Raw genomic sequence first — 11197 nt, 5'->3', positions numbered from 1 at the left:
CTTTGAATAATATTCAATCTTTTCTTTCCTTGTTTATTTTACAACTAATAGAATAATTATTTGTTTTTTAAATCAGGATATCGACACTGAACGTTGGTTACCGACGAAAATCGTGCTTAACGAGGACGATAAGGGAAAACTCGGATGCGCGTTCCTTCCCGGTAAGGAGATGGGCTTCTTATAGCGCGTATAATATAAAGCCTAGTTCGGCGAGACGAACTCGGAATAAACGGAAATTACCGGGGCCATCTTGTAATTATACGGCTAATAGGAAGGTAATTTAGTGTCTCGAACTTGAGTTACCAGTGCGGCAGAGACGTCTGTGGGAGCGGTTGGTAGCCTGCGTTGCCGCGGTGTTCGCGGAAAATTAAAATAATAAACGGCATCGTTAGGATTCATCATCTGATTTTAATTTCCATTCCAAAATGATTGCGCATTATCTCCGGACCGCCCCGTAACACCGTTTCTGGATTTACTGCTCAGGGGCCAAGCCAGACGTTGCTCACCCGCTCGTTCGTTCGCCTCCCGCTTCCTTCTTTCATACCACCCCTTCGTTCTCTCTAATTTCATCCCCTTATTCTTTAACCGATTTACCCGGAGACCATCATGATTTAACCCTTCTCGATCGTGATTTCACCCTTTTATAATCGTTAAGAAATGTATAAACTCAATCCCATGAATCGATTTAAATTAGTAACCTCGTACAGGAGCGATGAAAATGGGTATTGAAAAAGTTTCGCAGATTTCTAATAAAGTCGACGTCGCGCTATAACATCGCCTTCTCAATAAAACAGTACCGATAAAGTAGCCAACTTGTGTCGACATTGTTGCGGTTACGGCAGTTACACGGCTGTTTAAATGCCTAACTTTTACGACTACACGAAACCATGCAATCTAACGTATAAAAACTTGCAGACGGCATAACTTAACACAGAAATAATAGAATAAAATGAATAAAATTCTATTTCGAAATAATAAAAAGACAATACTATTCGATGTTCATGGAGTAAATAAACGTATAAACTTGAAGAATTGCGTTTGAATAGAGATCGTCGAATTTGTTGAAGACACGAATATATTGGACATTGTGCTTGCAGCTGGAACAGCGAATATTTCGACACAGTTTTTACGAAGAGCGGGTGAAAACGTTGAAAGCAGCCGAGCATTCCCCTCGTGGTCGACCGAAATATATGTGCTCGACGATTTTTTTTTTTTCGGAATCCTCCGTCATCCCCCGTACGTTTCTATGGACGCGTTATCGCGATCGTAACGACGCTAGGGCTGCGGTTAGCGCGAATACGCATCAGGCACGACCGACGATTTTGGAAAATAAAGTTTATCGCCTTCGCGGCCTCGCAGCGTTCCGCGTAATGGTTTGTCCGCTCAAAAATGTGAAAAGTATTACGTCGTTGCTCGTAGATTCCAACGTAATTTTTATTATGCCGCGCCAGCTCAACGTGTCGGCGAATACGATGATGGGAACGTGTTTTGGGACAAAATCTACGACCCTTTATAACGATTCGTCATGCAAACAGTTGTAAAAGACAAAACAGAGCACGAGTGTAACGTTTTAAAAAAAATTTGTTTTTCAAAAACACGTCGACACTATCTCAGGCACAAATAAGTACAATGTTCTTTCATTTTGTTTGTACTAATCGTTGAATCCGGGATGTCCAATCGAGATAGTCACCTCGTCATCAATTCTAATGACGATCTTAAAGATAGGAAACTTTGAAGTTCTTCGTAAGGGGGATCCGATTGTGTACGGTTAGGTAAGTGGCTAATTAACATTACAACTACCCGCTAGGAATCTCTGGCTGTCGCGGCAGCATTGCTGATGTTCCGGTCGCATTCTCGCCGCTGGCGGCGTTGTTCGTACTCACGTAATTTAAGTGTGCCACCGAAGACACGGTTTCACCATGCGACGCCGGGCATTATCATGGTAATTTGTTAGAAACAAACATTATAATTCCAAGAGGAGAAGGAGGCGAAGCCTGGATACGCGGCGACGGCGGCGGCGGCGGAGTAGCGGCTCTTTGCCGTTGCTCGAAGAGGAAGGGTTGCGCGACCGTAGAGGTGGCAAGACTGAAGAAAAGTGGGTAGGGGACAGCGCGGCGAAACCGGGCAAGGGTTAAGACTTGGTACCCAAGTTAAAGGCGTAAGATCTACCGTGTTTTGGACAGTGTCCATTGTCTCAGGGTTATTTATTAGAGACGGCGTTGCTGGATTCTCGTCGACGCGACGCGGCGAAGACCGAGCTAAGATGGTGCTCTGCGTTACATAACGGTGTCGGGATTTATATCTTGGTCCACAACCAAAACGCCATTATGCTATGGCTATGCCGGAACCCCTTTTCACCGCGAAAATAGCCGTCCGAGGATCTCCCGTTGCGTGAATTCTCCGTGTACACGATTCGGTGGTGATTACGTCGCATAGGCACCCGCAAAGTTTTCCATCTAAATGGGCGGCAATTAGCCGTGATCAGACTCAAAGTTGGTACTACAATAGTATTAAGATCCCCTGTAAGATATCAGTGGTTCCTTTGTGTTTATGAAATAATCATTGATGTATTGTTCATGTGGCAGGTAAAGGACTATTTAATTCCTCCACTATCATCATATGTATAAATGATATTTAAATGATTAACAAATTACTTCGACCAATAAAAAGTGCATAATTATATACCATTAATCTCTACAGTTTCTTATTAAGTGAATAATACAGAACGAAAAAGCGATACAGTGATTTGGTTATTTGGAAAATATCCATTTGTCGTGATTCTATCTGTCGAAGAAAGTAAACGGAGGGGAATTGAAACTGAAGGAATTCGGAAAGCGAGCGCGAGAAGGAGAAAGAAGTTGAACGTACACCTTTGAGTACAACTTCAATAAAGAAGAGTAATAGGGGGATGAACTCGAGCAGCTACCACTAAAATCCATGCTGTGTGCCACTTCCTGCGTGAGGCAGAACCGTGGAATTATTAGATATGCAACCGCGACGGCTGGCCTCCTACCGACATTATTAAACTTAGTTATGAATGCCCATTAAAACTGTAAAGGAAATGCATTAGCCTGCCAAGATGTTCGAGGACTGACAAAGCCACCCCCCGCAGAACCCGCAAACCATTTCGCTCCTTCTAAAGCCCCGTACACCGGATCTTCTCTATCCTTCAATGCCCAGGACAATCGAACAGTCGTAAAACCATTTTTATGTTCGTTGACGAGTGCCAGAGTTCATAGGAACGATACATTTTTATATACATATATAACAATATTTCGTGAAAACTGTCAATTAAAAACTATATTGGTTAATGAAAATATGAACTAATAAGTTGGGAATATGGGAATGATAGCGGAGAAAGTATTGCACAAATAGATTTGAAGAAGCTATCTTAAGGGTTTATTAGCGTGGAATTATTGCCATTGTGGGAATTGTATCCCTTTCATTACTTATAGACCATACAAGCAGTGATAATGGAGAACACAGGAAAAGGGGCGTTCTGTATAGCCTTACTACCTTCTAAGATGCAAGGCGTTTCGTGTTTTAACGGGTAGCTTTGACAATAGGCGAAGCTGGTTGCGTGTACAGAGATAAAGGCAACGTGGTTCTTGGATGAAAATCACATCTACAGTGTGTAATAACAAGCAACAAGTTACATTGATGTGCGTCAATTTTTTTTGTAGATTTCAGTTATTGATTCTAATCATTGAAAATCATGTCATAAAAGACCACTTATAATCGGTTGGTATAATCAGTGTAGAATGGATTGGAACTGGTAGTAGTTTCGAATAAACTATAAAGACAATTCGAATAACTTAACCCAATTCGCCACGAATTTGTATCAGCAGAATTGTATCCCGGCACACGTACGCTCACTAACAAACGAGAGAGATTCATAGCAACTCCTTCCTAAAGTTACGCTTCTCTTTCGACACTGCGCTACTTCCCCAATGCTTGTTGAAGAAAGAAAGAAAGCGGCATAGGAGGGAAAATATATATCCACGGCTGTGGTAGGACAAAATACGCATAGCGGAGAAGAGGAAGAGGGGAAAGAGGTATGAGGTGGTCCATGTCTACCACAAAAGCCATTGTCCGCCACTTACTGAATTCGTCGAGGCTCCCTCTCACCCTGGCACCCGTGTCCACAGAGCACACAGACTCCCCCCACGCTACTAATGTAAAACACTTCCCGTGAATTTTATTGCTCTGCGTATCTCCTCGTATACTTGCATGTGCAGGACCACCTAACTTGTACCCAGCAACTGACGGGAACCATCCTCCAATCCCCTACGCTTGCTTGCACGGCCGTGCGCGAACCTGACTATCGTACAGGGTGTAAAACAAATATGTGTCAGGGCAGAATCTTTGCGCTTCATCGAAACGCCTTCTCGTGAAACGTATTTTTTTAATTATGCACAATCTTGGATTGAAATTTCACTACTTGAATTTTGTATACCTCTATATAAATATGTTCTCTCAATTAAGAAGTTCATCGAGATTACAATTTATGGAACTATAAGATTTTACAAATGGAAAAAGATTAAATGGTAATATCTTCAACGACTGAGAAATAAAAATTAATCTGATTACAGACGGTCACCTAGCTTTTTTCCTATATGTTCAGAGGCAAGCTCATAGCTGTGCAGTCAGGTTTATACATATAGGTATACTTATTATTGCTACGTAGCGTGTACGTGTGTTGGAGTATTTACCTCTGGCAAAGAAAGCGGCCGTTGTAGCTACGTACGAATGTCACCGTAAAATTGCTTTTTAATTATCGTCGGGAGGATTTAGCTTATTACGTGATATTCCATTCTTTCAGCCTGAGACAAGTATTTTCGTTGTGCGCCTGGTTCTTGGGACGCCGTGTCGCGCCGCTCCGCGAATAATCGCTTTTAATTTAGATAAGATGGCATATAGGAAAGCTCAAGCGGACTAGGCGAATTGCCAACATGTTATAAATTCGAATGATTTCTCATCTTTTTCGCAGAGGCAAAATATATCCATTTCGTGAATATTTCTTTACTTTCTACAAGTTTTCAAACTCTACGCGCAAACTAAAACGTGTTTAAATTCTTGTTAGAATATTCGTGTAATTTCATATATACACTGACTCTCATGATGAAAATAGAAGATATAGACAAATCGGCCGACACACACGACACGTTATCGAATTTAATAATTCTCTTCGGATCATCGTGAGCCTCGCTGATCCAGAGTACAGGAAAGAATTAAAAGTTAAAACTGGTAGCGCGGCCAGAGGAAGGCTTGTTATCTCGACGAGAAGGATGGGCAATTCGTTAGAGCGGCGGTAAATTCGCGAATTAAAGAACTTATTCCATTTGGGTAGCCAAAGGGGTGTGAACGCTTCCTCGTTCGTATTATCTCGCGTCGAGCGAGAAGAACAAAAAGGGCGTGCAGGTAGAGGGAAGCTGGAACGCGAGGACCAACGACGAGAGGGAATAACCTGTACGAACATCGCAGGAGGAGGGTGAGTTTAGTGGGGTTGGTTGGAAGGAAGACGAAGGAAGAAAGAGTACAGAAAGGGATAGAGAGGACGCGTTTAGACGTTCGTTCCGCTGGTAACAAAGATAACTCTATGCAATAAAAATGATTCAAAGTTTCCCGCGGCGGATGGTGGTTCCGATGGCGGAGCGGTTGACAATAGCGCGTCTTTGTCTCCGCCCCACACCCTGATGCTGCCCCGCTGCCTCTTTCGCCCTTCTCATCTCGCCCCCCTCCCGCCCCTGCCTCGTCCGTATCCTGCGACACCTATCTTCCGGTTTAAAGTCCCGCCGTGCGCGCCAGGGAGGAACCTCGCTAACTTTTATTATTTACGACCGATATTTCAGTCGGCCAGCGCGCATGCACACACCGGCTATAAAGTGGCCCTTGGGAGCGGCGACGATTGTTCTACGATTCAATTGACTCGTAGAAAATTTACAGTAACCATTATCCGAATTCTTTAATAGCTGTACAGCATCTTAGTTGAAGAGAAAACGACACTGAACGTTTACTTCCGCCAATGCGAAACAACCGAACTGAAGACTTACGGAAGATGTACTAAATGACTTCTTAAAGGGATTTCTTTCCGTCGCCCACTCTTTTAACAAAATTTGTCTCAATTATACGAATTGTTTGAATTTTCATCCCCAACTGTGGAATCGACCTAAGAGGAAGAGCACACCGTAGGAAAAGGGGATGAATGGTAAAAGCGGATAGAGTCTCCTCAGGAATTTCCCTTATCAAATCAACGGGTGAACGAGCGATGATCGGTCCCCGAAGAGAAAGAGAAAGAGGAAGAGAAAGAGAGAGAACCCTTTGTGAGACTTCTCTATTCCCCCTCGGCGCGTACTCTTTATCTACCTAGCTACGAATACCCATACGTAACCCGGTGAAGGGTCTGAATTTGCATTTTATTCGCAGTTGTGGACCGCGGGTTCGTGGCTAACGTTCCTCCGTGCCACGGACATTTATTTTAATTAAATTACTCCAGAGCGTCGAACAACCCATTTCCTATAAATTATCCCCTCACCGGTCTTTTGGTCTCTCGCGTGTCCTCTCGGTCGGCCGGTCGGTCGCGGTGGTGCGCGCGCGCGCGCTCGTGCACGGACGCCGAGGCATTAATGTACCCGCTGATCCCACGTTGCCATTGAAATGAAATAAAAGCACAGGCGAGAACGAAACGTACTGGCCATTCTCAACGCGGCAAGTTCGTCGTGCCGCTTCCCTTTCATTTACCACGTAATCATTTTCCACTAGCATGCGTATGTATACGTACACCGATTAACTCGCGCGACGCATACTCGTGGCGTTCGCGTGGACACGCGTCTCTGCGACCGCGTGTATATTGGTATCGCGGACCATAATTCACTTCGAGCTTAATCGGTCCGAATCAAAAGTTCGCTGGAGAAAACGCTTTCGCAGTAATCACCGTAAAGCGAATGCGCTGTGCCACAGTAATGATCTCAGTTATCGAGCTTGTACTTATCCACCGACCAAATGTCATCGTTGTGTTTAGGACACTATTAGTCACGTCAAAGCTCGGCTACGCTTTTTTAAATGGTCCTTGTTATTTCTTTGAACTTGATAAATGTATATATTGGATACTCGACTTATTGTATTTTGGCTGAAAAGAAACACACACAAGTACTTATTGTTTTTAACGATATACGGAGTGGGATTTGTGTCTGCAACCAAAATACAATGAGTTGGGTGCTTGGAATTCTTGGCCAGGTTCATATTAATTTACCCTTTAGAGGGTAATTTTAATTACCCTTAAGAGGACAAGATTCAAAAAGAATAGTAAGTCTATGTCTTGTTTCTTCAATACTCAATCTGGCATCGATGCTGCTGGATGTTGACATAATTTTGACGTTTCACAATGAAAACTATTTTAATTTACGTCTTGATGACCTGTAATTGTCAGATAGGAAAAAAGGTTTTTGCAATTTACTTTTAACTCCATTCGTTAAGGAATAATTGGCGATGAACGAACTACTTAATTAATTAGTCCTGAATAATTCCAGATAGAAAAAAATTGTATCCGACCTCTTTTGCAGGTAATAGCAGTAGCTACAACTTTTATTTGAAGCATGTTTTGAAAGTTTGAGGAAAAAAGTTTTTATTTTTCCAGATTTCATCAAGTGTCCCTTCAGATTTTTCGAAATCTTCGTTTATTGCCAATAACTGCTTACCTGTTGCCGCTAATGAAAAGTGTTTGAAATGAAAGTTGTGATTACCATAAAAAGCAACAAGTAACGTATGAAATATTTTTTTCTACCATCAATAGTTAACAAGTATTTTGTAATAAACTATTTTATCGTTTTATCTTATCGTCAAACACTCGCCAATAAACTGTTTTATCGTTTTATCTTATCGTCAAATACTCATATCGGTGTTAGCGAAAAATGTTTCATACAGAACTTGTAGCTCTCGTTGTCAACTACAAATACGGTTATATGCAATTTCCCCGTTCAGGATCAACGGTTTAGAAGTATTTCAGGGCAAACGAACTTTTTGGTGAAAAGTTTGCTGTTTCGACAACGGAAACAGCCGGATTTTGTCAGTGCCAATAAAGTGTTGATTAATAATGCTTAACTCCTTAAATACTGGAGTTAGAAGAAAAATATATAGAACCTTTCTTGTATAGTTTGTGTCAATGAAAATCTAGCAGCATCAATGCTAGATGAAGCACTGAAAAAAAAGTCGTAGATTTATTACTGTTTTTTAATATTATCTCCCGAGAGGAAGTTACCAGGGGTCACTATCTCAAGCTGCACATTTACATGAGAATCTGGACTTCGTAACTTTCAATTAGACCACAATACAAAGCGTACTAATAAAATATATGTATGTGTGTTCTTTCCTATCATACAACTATTACGGACACGTGAACTAAAGTGATAAGTTATTTTTTCGTAAATTAATCTTCTATTGTTCAGGATTTATTTGATATCAGTAAGAAGTGAAATCAATTTGCTAATTGCTATGGTAATGAATAATTAATATGGCCGTAGTAAGTTAGTTTACCACATCTTAATAAGTATATTATACGTCGCGTATATTTTACCAAAAAGTAAAAGTCGGAACGGAATTTAAAGTTGATTTTCTCGAAATTAATTGTAAACCTTGGACGAAAATATCTTATTCTATTGTATTTTCTGTAAAGAATCATTTTGGTTGTATGTTATTCGGTCGGTGCCTGTATAAGATGATAATATATACCATAACTTCATTCGATCCATTTGTGACTACTTATTATCAATTTACTTTCGCTAGTTTCCATACAGCACAACGTAGTTTATTTTATATGTATACATGTATACATTGAAGCGCTTGCGCGCTTCTGTATCAAACAGGGTTACGTTTGTGTACAACAAACTTACGCGATATATATAAAAGTACGTCTTATCATTGTATCCAATTGAGACATACAGTAAATAATGTTCGCATGAATAAAATGTGGTTTACTTACTTGGAAAGAGACAGCTTTTCCGTTGTTCCCATGACTCGCCGGAACGTTTGATGTCATAACACAAAAATCGTTTGCGTTCCACACGTACAACACATTGTTATGAATTTCCAAAATATTTCGGGTATCTTTAATATTTTTCGGTAAACTATTCTGCAGTTCCCGAAACATACGTTTTTCATTTAACTGAAGTGGATCCATATATGAACTCATTTTCGCGCGAAACAAGGTTAGAACACGACGCACCGTACTGAACGACAACAACGAAGTTCTCTGGCTGCTACGATTGGTGCACAAGGTAGCCACCTTAACGACATCTCACGCGTGTGGCGACACTGTCGCGTAAATTTAGTACGCAACACTCAGTTGTTTGTTAGTCAAGTTTAAATAAGAAAGTGAGGGCTAATCACGAGGTTATACGTGCGTGGTTTTGAGAAATTGTGCCACAATTTCACTGCTCACACAGCGAATTGGTAAGTGATTAAAACATTTATATTTCATGTTAGAATTATTCATTGCTGTAACAATTACACAGCTCGAAAATCGTGATTCATTTGGACGTTTAGAATCACTATCATTTTGCGTCATACAATGAAATAGTAAGATATTTATCCACAATAAGAATATCATGTTATTTTGCAATCTATAAATTTTTAGAACTGCATTATATTTACAATGTGTAAACGATGGTACTGATTTCTATTCTGTTTTATAAGTATGTATGTATGTATGTATGCAAATTCCTAACACATTTTCAAATTATTAATATACAATTGTATATAAATTAAAATATATCAGTGAGATAATAATTTAGCAGATATGAATGAGAATAAACATTATTAGGGCAATGATAGGATAATACTTGAAGGGTTTATGGAGAAAAACGATGAATATTAAAAGGTAGCGTGTATATCATTTGATAAAAATTTAGTAGCCTTATCAATCTATGGTTTCATAAATTCATATTTTCTGATGTTTCAAAAATATTACGTACAGTTATTTTTCCTGATATCCCCTCTCTTTTTCTTTTACGATAATTCTAATAATGATTATACAATACATCTAACAAAATTTTCAATTGTATTAAAACATAATCAGTGATTCCACAAATTAATTACAATATTCATTAAGATTCAGACTATTCTCCTTGTGGACCATTAAATGAAATTTTAATATTGAATTATGCTAATCTACGTGTGTTATAAAATATTAAAACCACAAAAGATGAGGAAACAGTCGATTGTTATCAACTTTTCAAGGCCCCGGAGGGATTCGAACCCTCGATCTCCTGTTTACTAGACAGGCGCTTTAACCAACTAAGCCACGGCGCCGTTGGAAATGAAGTTGTTAGGTCTGTATATATAGCAAATTGAATTTGTCGTAATTACCTGTTCAATATAATACTTGACATTTCATATTTATAAACAATAGTATATATCATACTAAAATACCATGTAGAACTTATTTTGGAAAGTGCACACAAATTTTTTGTTTAATGCTCCATTCTACACTGACTAATCTTTATCTTTACCTTTTTATAATGCTTCATAATTTTTATTGTAAAATTCTATAATGCTGGTAATAATTTATGAATAACCATATTTTATGTATAAAACTGAGATAAGTACTAAAATTTGCAATGTGGTGTTCGTGGAGAAACATTTCAGATTTAAACAATTTGTTAACATGTGTTAAGAAACTCGCCGTAACTTCATCCCTTCGTATTTCTGGTGAAAGTATCGTACTGTCACACCATGTCTCTTTTCTGACCAAAAAGCGCTCTCACTTCTCCTGCTCGTAGGACAAAATCCTATTAATTAAGACAGGCAATGCAATATTGTGCTTTTCACTTGCATCCAAACTCTCTCACGCTTTCCGTAAACTGGCAATCTTTCAACAACATGATTTTCAGTTAAGGATGTATTGGCTATACAGTCAATCCCAAAAGTTTATGCACTTTAGAAACGCATTTTTTAAAAAGAAATCAAACGTCGGAAGAACAATGCTAATAATAAAGAACAAAAAAGATTTTCGATTTTTCCGAGATTTTTCCAAGGGGTACCCCTTCAATTTCTTCCAAATTTTCGTTTTTGGCCAATAGCTCCTAAACCGTTGGACATACGGAAAAATTGCATATGACCTTTCTTGTAGAGGATGACGAGATCTACAATTTCTGTATAAAAATTTTCCGCTAGCGTCAATAGTTAACGAGTAATATTATAC

The 11197-nt window shown here is 39.6% G+C and overlaps 1 long non-coding RNA gene and 1 other non-coding gene across 2 annotated transcripts in view; one reads left to right on the top strand and one right to left on the bottom strand.

Annotated features, from left to right (window-relative positions):
- The first annotated feature begins 9136 nt into the window (after positions 1-9136).
- LOC113465187 (uncharacterized) overlaps positions 9137-11197 on the top strand; it is a 124817-nt gene continuing 122756 nt past the window's right edge. Inside the window, exon 1 of the long non-coding RNA XR_003390029.1 lies at positions 9137-9447. This is a non-coding gene — a long non-coding RNA (uncharacterized LOC113465187). The remainder of the gene's footprint in view (positions 9448-11197) is intronic.
- TRNAT-AGU (transfer RNA threonine (anticodon AGU)) lies at positions 10232-10305 on the bottom strand. The gene has a single exon. It is a non-coding gene; the product is annotated as a tRNA-Thr (tRNA).

This window comes from Ceratina calcarata, unplaced genomic scaffold, assembly GCF_001652005.2.
Source record: "Ceratina calcarata isolate Rehan_Ccalc_2016 unplaced genomic scaffold, ASM165200v1 scaffold148, whole genome shotgun sequence".
NCBI classification, from domain to species: Eukaryota; Metazoa; Arthropoda; class Insecta; order Hymenoptera; family Apidae; genus Ceratina; species Ceratina calcarata.
The sequence above is the reverse complement of the archived record's forward strand: the minus strand, read 5'-3'. Positions and strand labels throughout refer to the sequence as shown.